Consider the following 26388-nt stretch of genomic DNA (forward strand, 5'->3'; position numbering starts at 1 on the left):
CAGCTTCGGCCTACTCCAAACTAAAAGGCCCCATTTCAAGTGCAAGCTAGCAGTATGGCATTGCATCCTGGGGGGTGGGTGGGTGGCAGGCTGCACACTTACGCTTGCATTAAAAGAAAACAAAGCAGATGCTAACTTCTATCATCATCATCATGCTCCTCTCCTTGGCACTCTCAACTCCCCTGATGGAGAAGCCAGGGCCCACCGGAGGAGTCTGGTTCTCTGGTGGGCTCGTCCAATCCTGCCCTAAAGCAGGCCAGGCTAAGAAAAGTGTGGGGGAAGGTGACAGGAGAAATAGGGGCGGCTGGGTACCGTTTATGGACACCCAGCCGCCCTCAAGTGGCTGGGGACCATGTGTGGACACCCGGCCACTGGGCGGCTGGGGACCAAGTATGGACACCCAGTTGCCCCCTGGCGGCTGGGGACCGAGCGTGGACCCCTGGCCGCCGGGCGGCTGGGGACTGAGTATGGATACCTCGCTGCCGAAGCAGCCATTACGTAGTGGCCAGCTTCGGCCTCCTCCAAACTAAAAGGCCCCATTTCAAGTGAAAGCTAGCAGTATGGTATTGCAGCCTGCGGGTGGATGGGTGGTTGGCTGCATATTTGCACTTGCATTGCAAGGAATGGGGGAGGTACAATTGAACACTGCCCTGAGACAAGGACTTGCACGGGGATAGTTGCAAGTCTGCATCTTCTGACGTGGCAAGGATGACTTCTGATGGGCACACTTTTAGGCAGTGACCTGGGAGTTAGAGATGCTTCCAGGGGTCTTCCCCATGCTGTTCCCATGTCTTTTCACTATATGCATGTGTCACATAGCACATGGCCAGATAAGTTTGTAAAATGTTAAAATGACATTTCCCGGTGAATCCATTTGTCACGGTTGAAAGCAATACAAAAGTGCAAAAACGCATGAAAAATCCTACTTGTGAACATAGCCCAAGGTGTGGAGGAGTATTTTTGTTTTTGGTTATTTATTTTACCTTCTACACAAGTCTTTACCCTGGATAGGAAATTCCTTAACATATTTCATAGGAAAGCACTTTCAGTTTCGTTTTTGAACGTTTTATTGTGAGTCCGTAAAAGTGGCTTAATACCTCTGACCATGTTGTTGACAGCAGTGACCTGGGGGTCAGAAATGCTTCCAGGGGAGATCTGCATGCTGCCCCCATGTCTTTTGAGCACTGTCAATATCGTTTTGGGCACTTTTTAGGCTTTCTACAGACTGCCGGGGGTGCCGCCGCAAAAATGCTCGGGTCTCCAATAGACTAACATTGGGCTCGTTGCTTGGGTCGAGCACCCGAGTATCACGGTGAGCTCGGACCGAGCTTCGAGCACCCGAGCATTTTCGTGCTCGCTCAACACTATTCCTTTACATTGGAGTCAGAGATGCTTCCAGGGGTCTTCCCCATGCTGTTCACATGTCATTTGAGCACTGTTCCCATCGATTTGGACAATTTTTAGGCCCCCTGCAGACCTCCAGGGAGTACCACTGGAAAAATGCTCCAGTTTGCCATAGACTTACATTGGGTTCGTTACTCGAGTCGAGCAACCAAGCATTACGATTTGCTCGACCTGAGCAATTAGCACCCAAGCATTTTAGTGCTCACTCATCACTACAGCCTTGGGCTGAGGTCCTTCCTCCACATCTGAACTGACCTCCTCATGTGGTTGTTTATGGTCCCAGTCATCCAAGTGTTGCATTAGGGTTCCCCGGTTGTCCTTTGGCAACCACTCTAGCTCCCACTCAGAGCAATGGGCTTTCAGCTTCTCATTCCCACAACTGTAGCATGGTTTTCCAGCCAAGTCGGCAAGTGATCTCCAAATTCCATAGGCCTTCCATCCATGGGCTCCAGGACTTCAGCCTAGATCCTCTCCCTTTGATGTCATTCCATCATCTGCCACTAAAACACATGGCTTAATTGTCCTCCCTCTCCTGGGAACATCCCCCTGGATGGGCAGAAGTGTTCACACCCTCTCTCTTAATCATGTGCTTTTAGCTCAAAAAATGAATGATATTCCAGAAGCCCATCTCTTGGGACTGTATGTGAGACCCCCTGTGGTGACGCCTCTGCTAGGTCTACTATCCCCATACACACAATGGGACTAATGGCTGAGAGAACAATGATTTCTTTATCTTTAGCAATCTCTTGTCTGGCCTTATGTATACTTAAGATCCAACCAGCGCGTCTTCCTCTGCTTATTGTCATTGAACGTAAACATTGATTTCTGATGCTGAACATTTCCAAGTGAAATTAGTGCACTTAAACTGACGAACAAGCAATACACTAATAAAACACAGCAAGCAAATCTCTAATAAAACACAATAATAAGATCGATGGAACCAGTGCTCCGTGCTGGGAAAAGTCTGCATATCTTAGAGCCTCTGATTCCGATCTACATGCATTGGTTCAATAATCGTAGAACAAGGCTAGCTCCTCACAAATATAAACAAAATGGACAGTCTGAAAGTTGGAGTTAAATGCCTGTTTGTACAAAGTGCAAAAAGCTAAAACAAAATCCAAAAGAATGAGCCTAAGTATACAGGGTGGTCCAAAATTAGGTGGACAGAAAATAATAACATTTATTTTGATTTATATATAAAATTATATTTACTAACACAAGCATAACATTGACAATTAAATTTTATTCTGAACAATAACACAAAAGCCCTTAAATTTTATCAACGCAGGTGCTCAAACTGTTTTCCATTACAATTTGCACAACTTTGGAGTCTGCCTCTTACGCTTCGACAAACTTTTTTGCACAAGTCTCTTTGGGTATTAATTTCTTGAAATGCATCTCTTATGTAATTTTTCAAATCACTGACACTTTTTGGTTTTTGAATATAAACTTTGTCCTTGAGTACTCCGCAAAAGAAAAAATCCATTGGGGTCAACTCTGGTGAACGTGCCGGCCAATCAAGTGGGCCTCTTCGGCCAATCCATTTATTAGGAAATGTTTCATCAAGATACTTGCAGACTACTCTTGAATAATGCTGAGGGGCCACATCTTGTTGGAAATAAAGGTTATTTGAATTAGGCTGTTGCTGTAACTGGGGAACAACTTGATTCATTAGAATTTCGAGATACTTATCTCCTGTGACTGTTCCATCAAAAAATATTGGTCCTAAAACACCAAAACTTGAAATACCACCCCAAACATTGACACCAGGCTCATTTAGTTGATGCTATAATGTTAAATGCATGTTCTCAATATACCAGTAAATACAATTATGTCTGTTAATATGGCCGGATAATTTGAAAGAAGCTTCATCACTTCACATAATGTTATCTAAAATTAATGGATTTTGTTTGATAAATCTCCCCCTTCATAACCTTATTACACTTTCTGTCCACCTACTTTTGGACCACCCTGTATATTGGTACAAGTGCAAGTATAAGTGTACATTCACATTGTGGTCATTTAACAGACAGGACCTAAAATATAAAAGTGCAAGGTGCCCTTTGTTATTTCCATGTACTATTACTATTAATTTACTTATTACAGGGTATTTGCTCATTTTGTCTTTACTATTTTGATGAAAAAAGTGTAAAAGCCATCCCACCACAATAGGTAGCAGAAGGCTCTACCCAGCAGGGGAAGCAGAAAGCTGTGACTAGAGTTAGGCCTCCTTCAGACAACAGTATTTTTCCTGTACATGAAAAACGGATCAATTATCCTGATTAGACTTTGATGAGAGTTTATCAAAGTTTGGTCCAAGTGTCATCAGTATTTCTCGTTTGTGGAGAGAAAAAAAAAATTTACACACCTTCTCTTTTCTGACACTTTGTGAAAAGTAGACCACACTCGGATGTCATCCGAGTGCGGTCTGATTTTTTCACAGACCCATAGACGTGCATTGCAGATTTTGATCCAACGCTGTGATCACAATCGGACTTATCTCAGATATATTCGGGCAGACTACTTGGTCATGTGCACAGTCTCAAGGAATATAATAGGCGGAAGTGCTATTTGTGAAAACCACAGATAGTACTCGTACGTAGAGATGAGCGTTGTTCTACTCGAACTGTTCGCCAATCTCAAATTCGAGCTGTTTTGGGCGGTGTTCGAGCCGTTCGGCGAACACGAACAATTTGAGAAAAATTCGGCTGTTCGAGGTTATGTTCGATAACTGTTCGTGCACCAAAATCATAACTGGATTTTTTCTCAGTAATGATGAAAATTAATGTTAATACGCAGTTTGAGTGTACAGCGGGGTGGGGGGAGGGGCAGGGGATGGATCTCTGCAGGAACAATGAAGATCTCCATTTTTTTTTCTCTTTCCCGCATTTGCAGTGGGGAGGTGCAATCTGTCAGCCTATCAGCAGCGCACACACGGAGCGAAGTGCTTTTTTTCACACAAGCAAGGGCATGTGTCATTGGCAGTGTATGTCACATGTCCTTGCCCTATAAGACCAAGCCATTTTCCCCGTCGCCACCATTTTCTCACTGCTGCAGCTGCGTGTTAGACGGCACCGCTGTTGCTGTGTGCGCTATACCTTGTTAATTTCAAGCCAATTTTCGCACAAATATACAGATAGCTTGGGAGTAGGGAATAGTTGTGATTGCAGTCCTTTTAAGGACTAGGTTACAGCATTTCCTACGACTTTTATCAGGGAGGTCTGTGCTCTTAAATAGATAGGTTGTGGGAGTAAAGACTAATTGTAATTGGAGTCCTTTTCAGGACTAGGTTACATCAGTTCCTATCAGTTTTTGCCAGGCAGGTCTGTGCCAGTGCTGTGCAAGTTTTTTTCACAGCATTTGGCTGAATCTAGCAAAGCTAATCCTTTTTGGCCTATTGCAGAGTGTGTTAGTCAGTGGAGTAGCCTATCTGTGTTGCAAGATATACCACCTGTGTATAGAATACCAATTTTTTTACTGCACCTAGTGAAGTAAAATCTTTTGGGCATAGCATCATTCTATTAGTCCATCTATACTGACCTCCATCAGGTTGCAAATTAAAATTTTCTGCATCTACAGTACCTCTGAAAAAATATTTGGGCTTCTACCTGTGTGTGGGACTTGTTGTATTAGTCCATCTATACTGACCTCCATCAGGTTGCAAACTGAATATATTTTTTTCCTGCATCTACCTCTGAAAAAATATTGGGCTTCTAGCTGTGTGTGGGTCTTGTTCTATTAATCCATCTATACTGACCTCCATCAGGTTGCAAACTGAATATAATTTTTTTCTGCATCTAGCTCTGAAAAAATATTTGGCCTTCTAGTAGTGTGTCGGACTTTCTCTATTAGTCCATCTATACTGACCTCCATCAGGTTGCAAACTGAATATAATTTTTTTCTGCATCTAGCTCTGAAAAAATATTTGGCCTTCTAGTAGTGTGTCGGACTTTCTCTATTAGTCCATCTATACTGACCTCCATCAGGTTGCAAATTAAAACTAATTTTTATCTGCATCTACAGTACCTCTGAAAAAATATTTGGGCTTCTAGCTGTGTGTGGGACTTGTTGTATTAGTCCATCTATACTGACCTCCGTCAGGTTGCAAACTGAATATATTTTTTTCTGCATCTACCTCTGAAAAAATATTGGGCTTCTAGCTGTGTGTGGGTCTTGTTCTATTAATCCATCTATACTGACCTCCATCAGGTTGCAAACTGAATATAATTTTTTTCTGCATCTAGCTCTGAAAAAATATTTGGCCTTCTAGTAGTGTGTCGGACTTTCTCTATTAGTCCATCTATACTGACCTCCATCAGGTTGCAAATTAAAACTAATTTTTATCTGCATCTACAGTACCTCTGAAAAAATATTTGGGCTTCTAGCTGTGTGTGGGACTTGTTGTATTAGTCCATCTATACTGACCTCCATCAGGTTGCAAACTGAATATATTTTTTTCTGCATCTACCTCTGAAAAAATATTGGGCTTCTAGCTGTGTGTGGGACTTGTTGTATTAGTCCATCTATACTGACCTCCATCAGGTTGCAAACTGAATATATTTTTTTCTGCATCTACCTCTGAAAAAATATTGGGCTTCTAGCTGTGTGTGGGTCTTGTTCTATTAATCCATCTATACTGACCTCCATCAGGTTGCTGTTAGAACCTTGCTGTTAGGTTTTTTTTCCTTTGCTGGTCACATGACCTTGTTGGCCTATTTAATCCTGCTCCGCCCTTCTGGCTTTGCTGGACTTCATTGTATATCTACTTTCTAGCTAGCCTGTGCTCTGTATCTAACTCTGTTAGTTTGCTTGGTCTACGGACCTCTATGTTCTATCTATTTTGTTTGTTCGTCTGTCTGCTACTATTTCTGTTAGGAGGTGTCCCATATTCCTCCCAGTCCTTAGTACTTGTAGGGATTCCCTCCCCACATCTATAGGTCTTCGTACAGACTAGATTAGGACTTTAGCAGGTCTGATCGCAGGATCAGGTTCCCTGTTACATCGTAGGGATTCAGCTGAGTCTCATAGTAGGGACAGATCTCCTCTCTTTCCTTAGCTTTGGTAGCAGAACATAACAGTAAGTCCAGCCAGCAAATTCTCTAAGGAAAGATTTTTCTGTTCCATCATGGTGTCGGTTCAGGATTTGGCTCATCGCCTGCAGGGACTCTCTCTGGAGGTGGCCGAGCTCCGTCAGCACGTGAGTAACTGTCCTGGAGCACATTTCTTGGAGCCTAAGGTATGTTTGCCGGATTTGTTTTTTGGTGAACACCGAGAATTTTTTTTCATTTAAAAATGCTTGCTTATTGTATTTTCGTTTGAGACCTAAGTCCTCTGGGGATGAATCCCAGCGCGTAGGGTTCATAATGTCACTTTTGCGCAAAGAGCCTCAGGAGTGGGCCTTTTCTTTGCAACCTAGTGATTCATGCTTCAGATCAGTGGATAGTTTTTTTTCTGCTTTGGGACTATTATATGATGATCCTGACCGTGTCGCATCAGCTGAGACTGAGTTGAGACGTCTAAAACAAGGATCGGGTAATGTGGAAAAATATTGTACACATTTTCGTCGTTGGTCCACTCAAACAGGGTGGAACGATTCTGCTCTGAAAAGTCTATTTCTTGCTGGGCTCAGTGAAAGGGTTAAAGACCTGCTAATTGCTTATCCTACACCTGAAGATTTGCAACAGGCTATGCAATTAGCTATACGGGTGGATAGAAGACTGCGTGCTAGGGTTAATGAGAGCAAATCCTCTGCTATGTCAGTTTCTGGTTATGATAACGTGTGTACTAACAGTGGTGAACCGATGGAGATTGGATCGGTGGCACCTCGCTCTCAAGAAAAAGACCGTCGTTTTTCGCAGGGCTTGTGTTTCTATTGCGGAAAATCTGGTCATTTGATTAAAGGCTGTGAGCTTCGTATGAAGAAAGAAAAAAAAATGGTCAGTCACGCCCGTATTGCCTGTTTAAATTCCAAGGGTATATTTCTAGCTGCTTCCACGATTGCTCAGGAAAAATTAATGGAATTTCGGGTGTTTGTTGATTGCGGGTCTACACTGAATGTAATTGATGGGGGATTCGTGGAAAAACTCAATTTAAAACCTGAACCTTTGTCATCCCCCATTGCTGTGGTTTCTGTGGATGGCTCCCCTTTGAAGAATATTACTCTCAAGGTCAGTGAATTTCCTCTCACTATTAATGGTGTTCACCATGAGAAATTGGATTTGGTAGTGTTGAATAACTTGCCTTCTCCAGTAATATTGGGTTTGCCCTGGTTAAAATTTCACAATCCTGTACTGGATTGGTCTACCAGTGAAATTAAATCCTGGAGCCATAAATGTTATGACAAGTGTTGTAACGGGCGTATTGCAGCTTTGGATAGGGGAGAATTGCCTGTTCCTATTCAGGATTTTTGGAGAGTTTTTTCTGAGAAGGAATCGCAGGTTTTGCCTCCCCATAGAGACTATGATTGTTCTATTGAATTTGTCCCTGGAGCGACTCTTCCTAAGAGTCGTTTATTTAACCTTACTATTTCTGAGAGGAAGGCTTTGGAGGAATACATACAGACAAGCTTGGCCGCCGGTCACATTAGGCCCTCTAAGTCTCCTGTGGCGGTTGGATTTTTTTTTGTAAAAAAAAAGGACGGCGGTTTACGTCCTTGTCTGGATTTTCGTGAGATTAACAAAATTACGGTATGCAATCCTTACCCACTGCCATTGATTCCTGATCTGTTTAACCAGTTATTGGGGGCCAAGTGGTTCTCTAAAATTGACCTTAAGGGGGCATACAATCTGTTGCGCATGAAGGAGGGTGATGAATGGAAGACTGCTTTTAACACTCCTGTGGGTCATTTTGAGAATCTGGTTATGCCTTTTGGTCTTACTAATGCTCCTGCATTTTTTCAGAATCTGATTAATGACATCCTTAGACCTTTGATCGGTAAAAATGTGGTTGTGTATTTGGATGACATTTTGATTTATTCGCCAGATCTGGAGTCTCATTGGCGGAGCGTGCGTGAGGTATTACAGTTATTAATGGACAATTCGCTTTTTGCTAAGCTGGAGAAATGTGAGTTCGCTGTACAGAGAATTAGTTTTTTGGGCTACATTATCTCCAGCAAAGGTTTTGAGATGGATCCGGTTAAGGTTCAGGCTGTGCAGGAATGGCCTAGGCCTATTGGTTTGAAATCGATACAGAGGTTTTTGGGTTTCGCCAATTACTATAGAAAGTTCATAAAAAATTTTTCTAGTATTGTCAAACCTCTGACTGATCTCACCAGGAAAGGTGCTGATGCGGTTCAGTGGTCTTCTGAGGCCATTGAAGCTTTTGTGTATCTCAAGGAGAGGTTCACCTCTGCTCCCATCCTTATGCAGCCTGATGTTACTAGGCCGTTTTTGGTTGAGGTTGATGCTTCCTCTGTGGGGGTTGGCGCAGTATTGTCTCAGGATAACGGGGATGGATTACATCCCTGTGCCTTTTTTTCAAAAAAATTTTCGGAGACTGAATTGAATTACGATATTGGTAATCGGGAATTATTGGCTATTAAACTCGCATTTGAACACTGGCGCCACTTCTTGGAAGGTGCGGAATTTCCCGTTCAGGTTCTTACGGATCATAAAAATCTGATATATCTTGATGCTGCCAAGCGCCTGAATGCCCGTCAGGCTAGGTGGGCACTGTTTTTCTCGCGGTTTAATTTCTCCGTTACTTACATCCCTGGTACTAAGAATGTTAAGGCGGATGCCTTGTCTCGCAGTTTTTCTCCCATAATCGGTGCTGAGAAAGAGGAAAACATTTTACAAGAAGGTGTTGTGATAGCTGCTTTAGACTCCGTTTTGGAAGATGAGATTCTTAAAGCTCAGGAGAGTGCCCCATCTAACACTCCTCATGGGAGGTTGTTTGTGCCTGAGACCTTTAGGAGAGATTTGTTTGTTGAGTGTCACGAATCTCGGTTGGCAGGTCATCCCGGAATCTCTGAGACCAAGAGACTGGTGGGTCGCAGTTTTTGGTGGCCTGGATGGCAGAAGGAAGTCATTAAGTGGGTGCGCCAATGTACTATATGTGCTAGATCTAAGTCCTCACATACTCCTGCTGCGGGGTTGCTTTGTCCTTTGGAGGTCCCCAGTGCTCCTTGGACACATTTGGCTATGGACTTTATAACTGACCTTCCCCCCTCTGAGGGTTTTACTGTCATCTGGGTGGTCGTGGACCGTTTTAGCAAGATGTGTCACTTGGTTCCCTTCGTCAAACTGCCCTGCGCTAAAACTCTCGCTAAGGCCTTTGTCAAGGAAATTGTCAGACTTCATGGCGTTCCTACTGACATTGTTTCTGATAGGGGTCCTCAGTTCGTGGCTCGTTTTTGGCGTGCCTTTTGTGACAGGTTGGGAATTCATTTGTCGTTTTCGTCCGGATATCATCCTGAATCTAATGGCCAGACAGAAAGGAAAAACCAGGATGTTGAGCAGTTCTTGCGTTGTTTTGTGGCAGACAATCAAGAGGGGTGGTCTGAGTTTCTGCCACTTGCCGAATTTGCTCTGAACAATCATACATCTTCTTCTGCTGGTTGTTCGCCTTTTTTTTGTTGTTCTGGGAGACATCCGTCGTTTGGGTCGTTCTCCAAGTTGGGATCTGCCGTGCCTGAGGAGGAGAATTTTTCCGGTGATTTGGAAAGAGTTTGGACGGATGTGCGTGGTAATCTTCAGGAGGCCAACAGAAAATCTAAAGACTTCTTTGATAGGAAACGACAGGAGGTTTTGTTTGCTGTTGGTGACATGGTTTGGTTGTCCTCTAGGAATCTGCGGTTGAGGATTCCTTCTAAGAAATTGGGTCCCAAGTTTGTAGGGCCCTTTAAGGTGCTTCAGGTTGTCAACCAATCTGCTGTTAGGTTGGAGGTTCCTACCTCCTGGAGAATTAATCCGGTCTTTCATGTCTCTCTGTTAAAAAAAACTGTTGTGTCGGATGGTGACGCCTCTGCCTCTGTTCCTCCGGTGGTGGAGGACGGGGAATATGAAATTTCTCGCATCCTTGACTCTAGACGGTATAGAGGTAGTTTGCAGTATCTTGTGGCCTGGAAAGGTTTCGGACCCGAGGATAACTCTTGGGTGAGGTCAGATGATGTTTCCGCGTCCAGACTTATCAGAGCGTTTCACAGGAGATTTCCTGATAAGCCTGGTCCTAGGGGATCCGGAGGATCCTCTTAGAAGGGGGGGTACTGTTAGAACCTTGCTGTTAGGTTTTTTTTCCTTTGCTGGTCACATGACCTTGTTGGCCTATTTAATCCTGCTCCGCCCTTCTGGCTTTGCTGGACTTCATTGTATATCTACTTTCTAGCTAGCCTGTGCTCTGTATCTAACTCTGTTAGTTTGCTTGGTCTACGGACCTCTATGTTCTATCTATTTTGTTTGTTCGTCTGTCTGCTACTATTTCTGTTAGGAGGTGTCCCATATTCCTCCCAGTCCTTAGTACTTGTAGGGATTCCCTCCCCACATCTATAGGTCTTCGTACAGACTAGATTAGGACTTTAGCAGGTCTGATCGCAGGATCAGGTTCCCTGTTACATCGTAGGGATTCAGCTGAGTCTCATAGTAGGGACAGATCTCCTCTCTTTCCTTAGCTTTGGTAGCAGAACATAACAGTTGCAAACTGAATATAATTTTTTTCTGCATCTAGCTCTGAAAAAATATTTGGCCTTCTAGTAGTGTGTCGGACTTTCTCTATTAGTCCATCTATACTGACCTCCATCAGGTTGCAAACGGAATATAATTTTTTTCTGCATCTAGCTCTGAAAAAATATTTGGCCTTCTAGTAGTGTGTCGGACTTTCTCTATTAGTCTATCTATACTGACCTCCATCAGGTTGCAAATTAAAACTAATTTTTATCTGCATCTACAGTACCTCTGAAAAAATATTTGGGCTTCTAGCTGTGTGTGGGACTTGTTGTATTAGTCCATCTATACTGACCTCCATCAGGTTGCAAACTGAATATATTTTTTTCTGCATCTACCTCTGAAAAAATATTGGGCTTCTAGCTGTGTGTGGGTCTTGTTCTATTAATCCATCTATACTGACCTCCATCAGGTTGCAAACTGAATATAATTTTTTTCTGCATCTAGCTCTGAAAAAATATTTGGCCTTCTAGTAGTGTGTTGGACTTTCTCTATTAGTCCATCTATACTGACCTCCATCAGGTTGCAAATTAAAACTAATTTTTATCTGCATCTACAGTACCTCTGAAAAAATATTTGGGCTTCTAGCTGTGTGTGGGACTTGTTGTATTAGTCCATCTATACTGACCTCCATCAGGTTGCAAACTGAATATATTTTTTTCTGCATCTACCTCTGAAAAAATATTGGGCTTCTAGCTGTGTGTGGGACTTGTTGTATTAGTCCATCTATACTGACCTCCATCAGGTTGCAAACTGAATATATTTTTTTCTGCATCTACCTCTGAAAAAATAGTGGGCTTCTAGCTGTGTGTGGGTCTTGTTCTATTAATCCATCTATACTGACCTCCATCAGGTTGCAAATTCAAAATAATTTTTTTCTGCATCTAACCCAGCCAATAGTTTTGGCCTAATACCACAGTTTGGCCACTCAGCTCTGCTCGGTTACCATCCATTGTTTTTTTGTGCAAACAACTCCAGAGTTGTGAATTAGTTAACCACCAAAATGAGTGGAAAAAGGCCTGCTGCTGGTGGAAAGGGGAATAGGCGTGTTGGGAAGGGGAAAAAAGGTTGTGTCCGTGGGGTAGGTGTTAAAGCAACAGTAACATCTGCAGAAGAAAGACCATCTTCCAGCCAAACTAAAATGTCTACTTCTTTTAGCGGACAATGTGATAAGATCCCTTTCTTACGGCCACGCCAATCGCTACAAATTCCAGATGAGGCACAAAAACAGCAGGTGCTTCAACGGATATCAAGTGCTCCTTTAAGTGGGCTCTCCTCCACATCAACTTCAACATCACAAATACTCCAGTCCTCAAAGGTGTCACCCAAATCGCACTTGCTTCCTCACAGCTCCCAAATCTCCAGCTGCCCGTCTGAGTATGAGGTAGAACAGATGGTTGAGTCTGCAGAGCTGTTTACTCATACTATAGCCTGGGAATCAGAGGTCGACTCCAGCGCTTCTGTGAATCCAGACGAGGAAATGATCTGCACTGATGCCCAGAATCTTTTTGAGTCGGATCCAGGACCAGACGCAGAAGGTTCTGACCATAATGTAGACCCTCATTCCCAAACTGTAACTCCTGTTGGTGGAGACAATGAGGAAGACGATGATAAGACTCAAATACATGATTGGAGCGACAACTTTAGTTTTTTGTCAGGGCAGGAACAGGTTGGCTCTAAGGACGACGGGTGTGATAACGCACAGGGTGATGATGATGAGGTCGGAGATCCCACTTACTGTCAACCCACAGTCAGCCAAGAGATGAGGTCAGCAGAGGAGGTGGAGGAAGATGCTAGTGACGACGAGGTCAGGTTGCGCCTTCCTGGACAGAGACGTAGTACTGGAAGCACGTCAACAACTGCATCCTCAAACACAACTCTGCCTCTCACCACAAGTCGTGGTGGCTCTTCAGGTCGCATGGGTGCTAAGCCTTGCATAGCCTGGGCATTTTTTCAGATCGATAAAGATGACCCAACTCGTGTTATCTGTAACATTTGTCAGCAAAAGCTAAGTAGAGGCCAAAAAATACATAGTTTGAGTACTTCATGCATGAACCGGCACATGGACATGAAGCATAAGTTGCAGTGGGAAGCTCAGTGTGCTACAATGCGGCCTAGCCGGCCGGGCCAACCCCCGTCTGCCATATCTTGTGCATCCGCGGCCTCTTCATCCTCTGTGACTGGGGGGGCAGCAGTCACACCTGTTTTGGGGCGCAGACCTGCCACCTCTTTACCCGCAACAGCCAGCGTGATTGGCAGGTCATCATTTTCTTTGGAGGTGGTAACACCAGCTGGTGTTGAGCGCTGTCCGACATCGATAGCACCACCTTTGGATCAAGGCAACCTAACATGTCCGCCTGCATCTTCCTCACAGACCGGCAGTTTGCCGGGGACACCCTTATCAATCCCGTCTAAGCACAATAGCCAGCCCTCGGTCCCTCAGATGTGGACAAGTAAAAGACCATTTCCTCCTAGCCATGAGAAAGCTAAGAGGTTGAATTTCACCATCTGCAAGCTCTTGGCTACAGAAATGCTGCCTTTCCACCTGGTGGACACAGAGGATTTTCGAGACCTTATGTCCGTCGCAGTGCCCCAGTACCAGATGCCCAGTCGGCACTACTTCTCAAAGAAAGGTGTGCCTGCGCTCCACCAGCATGTCGCACATAACATCACCGCTTCTTTGAGAAACTCTGTGTGTGACAGGGTGCATTTCACCACAGACACTTGGACGAGTAGGCATGGACAGGGGCGTTACATGTCGCTGACTGGGCACTGGGTAACTATGGTGACAGCAGGACAAGGGGCTGCTGTCCAAGTCTTGCCGTCCGCACGAGTTGTGCGTCAATCCTCTTTATGTCAAAGTTCCTCCACTGCTTCTGCCTCCTCAACCTCCTCTCGGTCTTCCACCTGCACCCAAAGCCTGTCTGGTCATGCCACAAGCTTTCTAACTGCGCAGAAGGGATCCTGCACACCTCCTTACTATGCTGGCAGTAGGGCTCAACGTCATCAGGTGGTTTTTACATTGAAATGTCTGGGAAATGTGAGTCACACAGCTGAGGAGTTGTGGTCAGCTCTGGAGAACCAATTTCATGAATGGTTGTCTCCACTGGACCTGAAACCAGGGAAGGCCGTGTGCGACAATGCTGCAAACCTGGGTGCGGCCCTTCGCCGGGGCAATGTCACACACGTGCCTTGTATGGCTCACGTGTTGAACCTGGTTGTCCAGCAATTTTTAGCCCACTATCCCAGACTAGATGGCCTTCTGCAGAGGGCACGGTCGCTGTGTGCTCACTTCCGCCGTTCGCGTCCCGCAGCTCAGCGACTTACATCTCTACAGAAGTCGTTGGGCCTGCCACTTCACCGGCTAAAATGCGATGTGCCTACCCGGTGGAATTCAACTCTGCACATGTTGCAGCGACTGTGGCAGCACCGACAAGCCCTGGTGCAATACGTTCTGACGTATAGCCTGGGCCAACGAGATTCAGAGGTGGGGCAAATCACGCTGGAGGAGTGGTCTCAGATCAGGGACCTATGCACCCTTCTGCACAGTTTTGAAATGGCGACGAAGATGTTTAGTGCTGACGATGCCATTATCAGCATGACTATTCCGGTGATTTACATGCTGGAGCACATGTTAAACAGAATTCGGAGTCAGGTGGTGGCACAAGAGGAGGTGGTGGAAGTAGAGGAGGAGGAGTTGTATGCGGAAGGGCTAACATCTGCAAGGTCCAGACGGTCGGCAGCACCAAGGCGGCAGGCATGTGAGGGTGGGGGAGATGGTTTTACCAGGGTGCATGGTAGCAGCCAAACTAGTGAGGATGGTGCAGGAGCCCAGGAAGAAGTGGAGGACGAACTGATGGAAGACTCATCAGATGAGGGAGACCTTGATCACATTTCTGTTGTGCGAGGTTGGGGGGAGAGGACAGAGGAAGGAAGCATGATTGTTACCTCGCCACCAACACAACAGGGACTTGGTGCTCCTGGATGCGCAACACACATGAGTGCCTTCTTGCTGCACTACCTGCAACATGACCCTCGAATTGTGAGAATTAGAAATAATCCTGACTACTGGGTTGCCACACTGTTAGATCCCCGGTACAAAAGTAAATTTGCAGAAATTATTCCTGCCATAGAAAGGGATGCACGCATGCAGGAGTATCAGCAGAGACTGTTGCAGAATCTTACATGTGCTTTTCCACAAAATACCAGTGGTGCACGTAGTGAATCTCTTAGTTCCAACTTGCCAACCGTGGGACCGTCAAGTGTTCAGCACTCAAACCGTAACAGAACCACAGTATCTGATGGTAACATCAATTTTGCGGAATCATTTCACCACTTTTTTAGCCCATCCTTTGCAAGGCCACAGGAGACAAGAAGTCTGACACATAGTCAACGCCTAGAGACATTGGTACAGGAGTATCTCCAAGTAAACATTGAAGCCACGACTGTGTCACTGGACCCTTGCTCTTTTTGGGCTTCCAATCTGGATAAATGGCCGGAGCTAGCCACTTACGCCTTGGAGATCTTGTCATGCCCCGCAGCCAGCGTTCTGTCTGAACGTGTGTTCAGCGCTGCTGGTGGTGTGCTGACAGATAAGCGCACGTGGCTCTCCACTGATAATGTAGACAGACTCACGTTCATAAAGATGAACAAATCATGGATCCGAAACGACTTTTCTACCCCTGTGTCATCCTGGGGAGAGTAAAAGCTTGATGATTGGTTAAAATCACCCTACCAACCGTTTTAAGCTTTCAAATTACTAATCATGTTTATCTGTATCTTGACTGGAAAATAATTTGGGCTTTGTAGCAGTGTGCAGCACTGATCCTATTAGGCCATCTATACTAAAGCTTCACCAGATTTAAAATTAAAAATAATTTTTAGCTGCATCTAGCCCGGAAAATAATTTTGGGGCTCCGAGATGCGCAAGGCACATAAGTGCCTTCTTGCTGCACTACCTGCAGCATGACCCTCATATTGTCAGAATTCGAAGTAATCATGACTACTGGGTTGCCACACTCTTAGATCCCCCAAACTTTTCGATCAACCTTTTCATTTTAATAAAGACCAAAAAAATGGTCATTTTTGAAATTATAAGCATTAGCAGGTTGTTAGAAACTGAAATCAAACAGTTTTCAACTCAAAACTTTATTCTAGGTGATGTTACATTTTCACATAGGACCCCTTGTTCGAAAGGAGCTTCTGAACTCTCTCGTCCATTGAATTTGTCAGGTTTTGGATGGTTTCTGCTTCAATTGTTTTGCATGAGGACAGAATACCCTCCCAGAGCTGTTGCTTAGATGTGAACTGCCTCCCGCCATCATAGACACTCCTTTTAATGATGCTCCAAAGGTTCTGAATGGGGTAGCATGGTAGTAGGTCAGGGGAGCATGGGGGTCACACCATAAGTTTGTCCCCTTTTATGCCCATATCAGCCAGAGATGCAGATGTTTTATGTGCAGCATGAGATGGTGCATTATCATGCAGAAAAATGATCTTGCTGTGAAATACACGGTTCTTCTTCTTGAACCATGGCAGGAAGTGCTGTTTGAGAAAATCCACATACATTATGGAGTTCATCTTTAGCACCTTCAGGGATCCTAAAGGGGCCGACAATCTCTCTCCCCATGATTCCAGCCCAAAACATTACTCCACCTCCTCCTTGTTGGCGCTGTAGCCGTGTTTTCGTGGGGTGTCCATCAACCAGCCATCCTCCACTCCATCCATCTGGACCATCGAGCGCTGCACGGCACTCATCCGTGAACAAAACAGTTTTGAAATCAGTCTTCATGTAATGTTTGGCCCACTGGAGCCGTTTCTGCTTGTGTGAAGTGGATAGAGGAGGTCGACAGGATGGCGCATGCACAGCTGCAAACCTCTGAAGGACCCTGCATCTTGTTGTTCGGGGGACGTTGGAGGCACAAGCAGCTTCAAAAACTTGTCTGCTGCTATGACAAGGCTTTTTTGCCGCTGCTCTTTCAACCTGACGTAATTGCCTGTAGGAAAGAGTCCTCAATTTGCCCTTATCAGCACGCACACGTGTGTACTGTGAATCAGCTACATACTTCTTGATTGCCAAGACACTTCATCCTGATCATCGCACAATGTTGATTGTAGTCATGCCTTGACCTAAACACTCCACAATTTGTTGCTTCTCAGCAGCCGACACATCCTTTTTCTTTCCCATTTTGGCAGAAAATGTAGGCTGCTTAATAATGTGAGAGAGCCTTCTTAAGTAGTCTTGCCTTTCATTGGACACACCTGCCAAACTAATCAGCACAGGTGTCTGCAATTGCTTACAGTGATATAAAGAGCCCTGACACACATCACCATCAATAAGTTTAACTGACAAACAAACAAATTCTTCCCTTATCACTCCTAAACACTTTTTGCATAATAATTTGGAACGCAGTGTACATGTGCTTTTCCACAAAACACCAGTGGTTCACGTAGTGAATCTTACAGTTCTAACTTGCCAACCGTGGTCTGTATGGAGTTGTTCAATAAAGGGCCCAAAATTAAGATAACATAGATGGGAGAGGTCTCTATGAATAGGAATTCCTAAGTATTTGATACCCTGTGAGGGCCAGGCAAAGGGAAAGTTGGACTGGATGGAATCCTATATGGATTTGGGGAGGGAGACATCGAGGGCCTCAGACTTCGCTGCATTGATTTTAAAATTTTACCATGTAACAAAGTGATCTATTTCAGCCATAACAGCATGGATGGATATATGTGATTGAGTGATATATACTAGGACATCATCAGCAAATAGAGAGCACTTGTACTCGGTGCCTCCCACCTCAATCCACCTAATATTGGGGTTATGGCGAATTGATGAGAGCAGGTGCTCCGTCACTAGGATGTATAAGAGAGGGGACAGAGGACATCACTGCCTTGTCCCATTGGTGATTGTGAAAGGTGATGAAAATGTTCTGACGCACCCCCTGGGCCTTGGGACACCCGGAGCCGGACCCTTTTTGGTGGATGCTGGTGGTTGTAGTGTTCGTGGCGGCGAACCGGTTCCGTGGCTCAGGGAGGTCAAACCAGTGGCGGAACTATTTATGTGGTTTTGATGTTTAAATGTCCGACTACGCCACCCGTGGATTGCGGTCAGAGTGAACCGCCGCTACAGGGCAGACCGCTGAGGCTGGTGTTGTGGGTGCAGCAGAGCGTAGCATAACTCCCCACGGGAGGAGTATAGCCTCAGGGCAGTGTATGCGGAGGATGGGGGTGATGGTGCAGAGCAGCAGCAGTAACGACACGGAGTCAGTGATGCAGTTCAGGGCCTTTACTCACAGTTCTTATTATCCAGACCACGTCTGCAGGTAACGGCTGCCCACGTCGTACTGTGCTCACCAGGTGAGGGGCTCAGACAACTCCCAGATAACTTTAGAGCACTTCACAGGACCCCCTTTGTGTGTCCTTTGTCTGGCCTTTCTTACCAACACTTCTGTCCGGCTGCCTCGGGCCTCCTCTTGGTAAACTTGGCGCCAGTTTCCCTGACCCTATGTGGTGCCTTCCTAGCGGGTGTAGCGAGGGGCTGCGCCACATAAAATGTCAGAGCCTCCGGTTTCTAGCTGAGGGTCGTTTCCTGCCTCCACTAGTTCGGGGACCGGTCTCCCCCTTTGGCCTGACCCCTCCACGCAGGTGGATTCGGGCGTGCGGTGGCGACTCGCCCGTCCGCACCCCTGGGATCCTTTCATTCCTCGTTCCTGGAGCCTTCTCCGCTCCTCTTCCTTCCTTCTCCCTCTTCCAGGCCTGGGCCTCTGTTACTAGGCCCGCCTCCGGAGCAGAGCTCATGCAGAGCCCCTGCTCCCTGCCACTTCTGCTCAGACTTCTCTGCACTGAACTAAGATGGTGCCCACCTTTTATACTCCCTTCTCAATGCACCCAGGAACTGCTTCCTCCCTGCTCCTGCACTACAGGGTTCCCCTTCCTCAGTGTTCCCTCCCCCCACTCCAGCCAGGGACAGGGACTGTCGTGCCCATCTCAGGGGCATATTGGTCGCCCTGCCCCACGGCAATGTGGTGTAATGCATGCAGGTGTCGGGTCCTGATCCACACTCCATCCTTACCTGAGAGTGAGATATCACACCTCTGGGTGAGGTGCAATACGTCTGTAGCAACCGAGCCCTCAGGGTGCTACAGTTCCATTTATCTTCAGCCTAGGTGACGTATTGCGATACAGGGCCGTGATTTTGGCTATAAAAGGGTCCCCTAGACCCCTACCCCAAGCTTTTTAAGAGAATCATATATGGCGTGCCAGGAGACTCTATGGAATGCTTTCTCAGCATCCAACGAGAGTATCTAATTACAAATTTTTAACTGCATCTAGCCCAGGAAATACTTTGTGCCTAGTAGCAGTGTCTGCTAGTCAGCGGATTATCCCGGCTGTTAAGCAAGCTGCACCACCTGTAGTTTAGACACTTAATTTTTTCAAAGGAAATGCTTCGGGACCATGGGATACTTAGTGAAGAGCATCAGGAGGCACCCCAAGGCATAGGGGCTGGGACTGGCAGTAGGATGCCTTGCGGTGGACAGCAGAGCTCGATCCTTATAAAAGCTTTTTAACTGCAGCAGCTTTAGTGGACGCTACTGGAGCTGGAATTACCGCGGCTGCTGGCATGAGACTTGCCCTCCAATAGATCCTTGTAAATGGATTTAAAGTGTATTCATTCAAATTAGAGAGACAATTTAAATTAAAAAGCTTAGAGCTGCCTCCACCACAGGGGGGCTCGCTCGACCCACCAGCGGACAGGCACCAGTATTGGGAGAGGGGGGCTGGCCGTCAGGGTTCACTGCGGCTCTGGCACAAACCCGGCGACACGGAGGTGGCACGGGCAGGAGCGGACTGGCCGTGTCGGCTTCTCACTTTTTGGATTTTAGAAGGGCATGACATGCCTATATCTGTGTCTCCCCCTCCTTTTACTCCTCCACCTCTTTTATTTTCGCATGACTATATGTACTTGTCACTTTTCCATGTGTTAGTTATGTGTTCTGAGCAGTTTGTCAGCTTTTGGACACCTTTGAAGGTGTTTTCTATGTGTTTCTATGTGTTTTTGTTTGCCTGCCATTGGTTTTAACGGTTTTCGAAGGTGTTCGACGAACAGTTCGACGAACAGTTCGGCGAACACACGGGTGTTCGACGAACCGAACTCGAACACTACGGGGGTGGCTCAACACTACTCGTACGTGGAAAATCAGACATGTGAACGAGCCCTTTGAATGCCTGCTCTACTAGTGGGGGGAGCCTCTTTTCTCCCAGTAGTAGATCATTGCTGTCAGCCTTAGCATATACTGCAGCCTGTGCACTGTGCTTTCACTGCTTATGCAGGGATTTGGGGCCCACACCTGGCTCAGGGGCTCACTGGAGAATTTATTATCTTTCCAGTGGGTCCATCTGATTCTGACATCAAGTGTCACAGAATTACTATAACATTGTACTAGAAGAAAAAACATGTAACTGGGAATTAAGATCAATCCCAGTGCCCTACAACATGTTGGAGACTTGTGCTATAAAAAATTTAAGTTCTGTCCTCTGATATGTAAGGTTGACCCTACAATATCTTGATGTTCTGACATGTCTATATAATATCTTGCAAAATCATTTTGGATGAAATTCCTCTTTAAAATTCGCAAAGAACCCCTGTAAATCTGCCATTCCAAAGAAAGTATTTTAAATAGCTTGCAGGAAGAACAAACCTTTGTTATTCTTCTTTGTACACAGCATATCTCATCATTAGCACAATGCTTCCTTTAGGCTATCAAAAACAATCTTATAAGCACAGTAAGCTTCATGTCATCTTCAATATTCTATGAATAGTAGAGAAAGTCAAATATGTCAGTGTGCATGATATAGTCCTATAAAAAGTGGCCTGGAGTGATAGGAGTGAAACAGTTTCATTCAGTTTCACTACAGGGATGACATTCCTACTTGCACTCATTGACACAGCACAATGCTACAATGCTATAAGTCACGGCCTACAGGTAGCTGAGACAGCAATCAATCAGAGTAGGGATATATTGTTGATACAGGTACAGTATACCTTATTTGCTAGATATAATCCAAAACTGAGTAAACAAACCTGTATCCATTATCTGGACTTATAGTATAAGCTAAATGGCTATATTCACTCATCCATGTGACATGTCCATCTGCTGACCTTTTTTATTTTTCTTGGACAGCACACTGACCCAAAGAGTTTTCATTGACACACACACACACACACACACACACACACACACACACACACACACACACACACACACACACACACACACACACACACATCTGCCACTCATCTCTTTTCTCTAACCTCCTCCTTCAGGATTTCACCTCTTACTAGCTCTCCTACGCATGAGGATGGGAATACTCTGGACCTGTTCTTCCCCTGGCTCTGTGTATGACTTTACTAACTCCTGTCTTACACACTCTGAACACAACCTTCCTTCCTACTGTCAGTAACTGTCGCCCGCTCAGGATACCCCCACTAACTTCACATACAGAAATCTACGTGCCATCAAAACTCAGCAGATTATGAACAATCTACAGTTATCTTTAGCCTCAGACACCTCCTCCTCCTGTCCAGAATCTACATTGTCACATTACAATAATACATTGCAGAATGGTCTGGACGAATCAGCACCTACTACACACAGAAAGACCAGACACAGATGACGACGGCACCCCTGGTTCACACTGCAAACACATTTTCTCCTGCATTGTTAAAGGTGTAACAAGAGTCAGTGGAGCAAATAAATCTCTTTCAGCAGAAGACTTAAAGGAGTTTTCCCACGAACAAAAGTTAATTTTAATCAATGGCCATGTCTGACCGTGTACAGAACATACCACAGCTCCTGGGCAGGGGAGGAAGCAAAAGACAATACAGACATTACAGCAGGGGATTGCAGAGGATTAATTTTGTGAGGTAAAACATTTCACTGCCTGTTTTTAAACAATATTTTACGTCACAAAATGAATCCTCTGCGGTCCCATGCTGTAATGTCTGTATTGTCTTTTGCTTCCTCCCCTGACCAGGAGCTGTGGTATGATCAGACCATGTTCCATACACAGTCAGACACAGCCATTTATTAAAATGAACTTTTGTTCGTGGGAAAACCCCTTTAAGCCACAATAAGTTCATGCTCAAAACTTAGAACTCTGCTCTCCATCTGTCCAAGCAAGTCTACCTCACCACCGCCATCATATCACTAGCAGTCAATCCAAAACAACTCTTCGAAACTTTCTACTTACTTCTGAGCCCTAAAATACAGGCCCACATCACCAACTTCACCGCTGATGATCTGGCAACTTATTTCATAGACAAAATCAACCATATTCGTAAGGACATTTTTGCACAATTCGGTCAGAACCTTGATCCCCTTTCCATCTCACACTTTAAGTTCACTTTCCACCTTTGAACCCGTCACAGAGGAAGTTACCAGCCTCCTTGCTTCTTCTCGCCCTACAGCCTGCACTAGTGACCCTATTCCCTCACATCTCCTCCAGTCTCTCTCCCCAGTTGTCACTACCTATCTAAAATATTTAACCTCTCTCTTTCTTCTGATATCTTTCCCTCTTCATTCAAACACGCCGTCATAACCCCTATACGTAAAAAAATAAAAAAATTGCTTGACCAGAACTGCACTGCTAGCTACAGACCTGTCTCTAATTTACCCTGTCTCTAATTTACCCACTCTCTGCTAATTCGCTATCTCACAGCTCATTCTCTTCTTGACCTTTTACAATCTGGTTTCTGCTCTTTACACTCTGCTGAAACCGCCTTCACTAAAGTCTCTAATGATCTGCTTACAGCAAAATCTAATGGCCTCTACTCCCTGCTGATTTTCCTGGATCTCTCAGCAGCATTCATCATTGTGGATCACCAGCTCCTCCTCACTATGCTCCACTCTATCGGCTTCAAGGACACTGTTCTCTCTTTGTTCTCCTTCTACCTATCAGACCATTCCTTCACTGTGTTTTTTACCATCTTTTACTCCTCTAATCTTCCCCTTTCTATTAGGGTTCCTCAAGGCTCACTCCTAGACCCCCTCTTCTCTCTATGCACCACCCCTATTGGTCAAACCATCAGAAGATTTGGTTTCCAGTATCATCTATGCTGATGACGCCCAATTATATACCTCTTGTCCTGACATTACCCCTACCTTAATACAAAATACAACGGATTGTCTGTCCACTGTCCTCAATCTATCTGAAACTGAATCTCTCCAAAACTGAACCTCTCATGTTTCTACCCTTTAGTAACCGATTTATACCCGATATTACAATTGCTTTGGGTGGTTCAACCATAACTCCCAAGCAGCACGTTGGCTATCTTGGAGCTGTATTTGACAAAGAATTTTCCTTTATTCTCTATATCCAATCACTCAGTTGCTCATATTACCTGCATCTTAAAAACATCTCTAGAATCCAACCTTTTCTCATCTTTGAAACTGCAAAAGCTCTTACTGTCACTCTTGCTCATTCTCATCTGGACTACTACAACTCTTTTTTGATTGGTCTCCCTCTAAATCAAACTTTCTCCTCTCCAGTCCATCCTGAATGCAGCAGCGCAGCCAGGGTCCTATTTCTGTCCAGCCACTTCATAGAAGCCTCCACCTTGTGTCATTCATTGCATCAATTGCCCATTCGCTACAGAATACAATCCAAACTTATCTCTCACCCACAACCCACAAAGTTCTCCACAGTTCTGCACCACTTTATATCCTTCCTCATCCCTGTATATCAAACTACCCATGCTCTCCACTGATTCAAGTCTAACATCCTCCATAAACACAACCTCCCAATTCTGTCTCCAAGACTTCTCTTGTGCGACTCCAGTTTTCTGGATTGCACTTCCCTGGATGATTTGACTAATGTCTAGCCCCCATATTTTTAAGCATGCTTTAAAAACACATCACATTAGACAGGTCTATCACTTCAATTCACTAACCTAACTCTCCCCTGTTTCCTCTTTCTAAATTTTCCTCAGAACCTGGTCCCTCCTATTTATCTGTTTCCAAATCCTCCTTGCACCCAAAAGCTCTTGCTTACTCTTACCTAGACATATACTGGCTGGTGACCGGATCACGCAGCTTATTTGAAATGCCCTATTTGTTATAAAGATGACAAGCACTTTTTACCTATTGTGTCCCACCCTATTTTCTTATAGATTGTAAGCTTGCAAGTAGGACTTTCATTGTGCCTGTAACTGTTGAACTATGTGTTACTTTATGATGTCTTTATTGTCTGTACATGACCCTGTTAATTGTTAAGTGCTGAGGAATATGTTGGCGCCATATAAATAAAATTATTTTATTATTATTAAAAATGGTTCTGTGTCTTTGGTCTGTGATATTTTGAGCATGTTCTATTCTCTTCGTGAAAAACCTGACATGTGCGCACCTCCACTGAATACAATGGGTGTGCATATGTCCTTAAAAAATGGACCGCATATGGACATAAAAAACGGACCTGTGAAGGAGGCCTTAGAGGTTGAGCCGAATGTTAGTACACTGTGCTTAATTCTTTCACATGAAAGATTCGCAGCACAGGTGCGGAGGAGATGAAGAAAGTAATTTCTCCATTTCCTTCATTGCCTGCATCTGGGGTAATTAGACTGCACTCAGATGACATCTATTGATTTATGAAATAAAAATTAAAATGATGGTTACTCTTTAAGAAGTAGTCCACTTTAAAAACAATATTTTTAAATGTGCTGAAAACATAAATATCTACAACTTACAGATACACTTACAATAATTGTACTCCAATCTCAAGATTTTAGCACCAGTTCTTAGTTCTGTGAGCTCCATATTGACCATGACAGAGTAGGGGGCTAATATAATTAACATAATTTTGGTCACATGCTGACTAGACGTGTTTGGCTTCTCTCAATTCTATTCTATTGAGAGAAGCTGAGAATGTCTAGTTGGCATGTGAATGCATACATACAGTCACCTGTCCACTCACTCACACTAGCAATTTTTGGGAAGCATGACAAAGTGTACACCGCACACTATTCAGCAGTTTGCAGTCACAGAGTGCCTGCAGACTTTTGTCCTAAGCCTTGACAACCCCTTTAATAGACTGAAATTCTCATTACAATTACTGAGCGTCCACTGGTAATCATAAGCCAAACATCTAGAAATTAACTATAAACCTGGTTAATGGACAGTGCCTGTGGCTCTGTTACAACAGTTCTAGAATATTTAATAAGCCTTTTGATGCAACATTCAATAGTGACTAGTGATGAGCGAGTATGTTTTGTTAACCCTTTCGGCGAGTATGCTCGGGCAAGTACCAAGTAGTTACAGCTGCTCGGTGATATGTTTGAATCACTCCCGTGTGCATGATTTGCCACTGTTTGACAGCTTTAATACATGTGAGGAATGTCTATTTCTTACACATGTATTAAAGCTGTCAAACAGTCGCAAATCATGCACACGGGAGTGATTCAAACATAACACCGAGCAGCTGTAACTACTCGGAACTCGCCCGAGCATATAATACTTATTAGCAGGGGCAGATTAAGGGAAGCCAATGCTTCATGCAGTGCAAACTGTGTGCACCCCCCATGTGACGGTTCATGTAAATGAGAGACAGAAAAAAAATAGACACAAAACAAAATGAGAGAGAGAAAGAGTGAGACAGAAACCGAGAGAGAGAAACACCAGGACAGGATCAGCATTAGGAGAGAGACAGACACAAAGACAGAAAGAGAAATACATAGAAAACTAACCTTTGTCTTTTCATGACAAACAAGCCTTTAGGGATTTTTTTATTGGAGTTATGACAATAGACAGAAGTACCTGTAGAAAAAAAAAAACATAATTCACTGTGCATTATGGCAATGCGCATGCCTGCAAAGTAATACAATAATGTTTATAAATTGATTAGGTGTGCAAATAAAAGGGATGCAAGCAATCTGTTACAGTTATATGAAAAAGTTTGGGCACCCCTATTAATCTTAAGCTTAATGTTTTATAAAAATTGATGTTTTTGCAACAGCTATTTCAGTTTGATATATGTAATAACTGTTGGACACAGTAATGTTTCTGCCTTGAAATGAGGTTTATTGTACTAACAGAAAATGTGCAATCTGCATACAAACAAAATTTGACAGGTGCATAAGTATGGGCACCCTTATCATTTTCTTGTTTTAAATAATCCTACCTACTTTTTACTGACGTACTAAAGCACTTTTTTTGGTTTTGTAACCTCATTGAGCTTTGAACTTCATAGCCAGGTGTATGCAATCATGAGAAAAGCTACTTAAAGTGGCCACTTGCAAGTTGTTCTCCTGTTTGAATCTCCTCTGAAG

Source organism: Phyllobates terribilis, unplaced genomic scaffold (assembly GCF_046119375.1).
Source record: "Phyllobates terribilis strain yellow unplaced genomic scaffold, ASM4611937v1 Scaffold_11__3_contigs__length_659146591, whole genome shotgun sequence".
In the NCBI taxonomy this organism is placed as follows: domain Eukaryota; kingdom Metazoa; phylum Chordata; class Amphibia; order Anura; family Dendrobatidae; genus Phyllobates; species Phyllobates terribilis.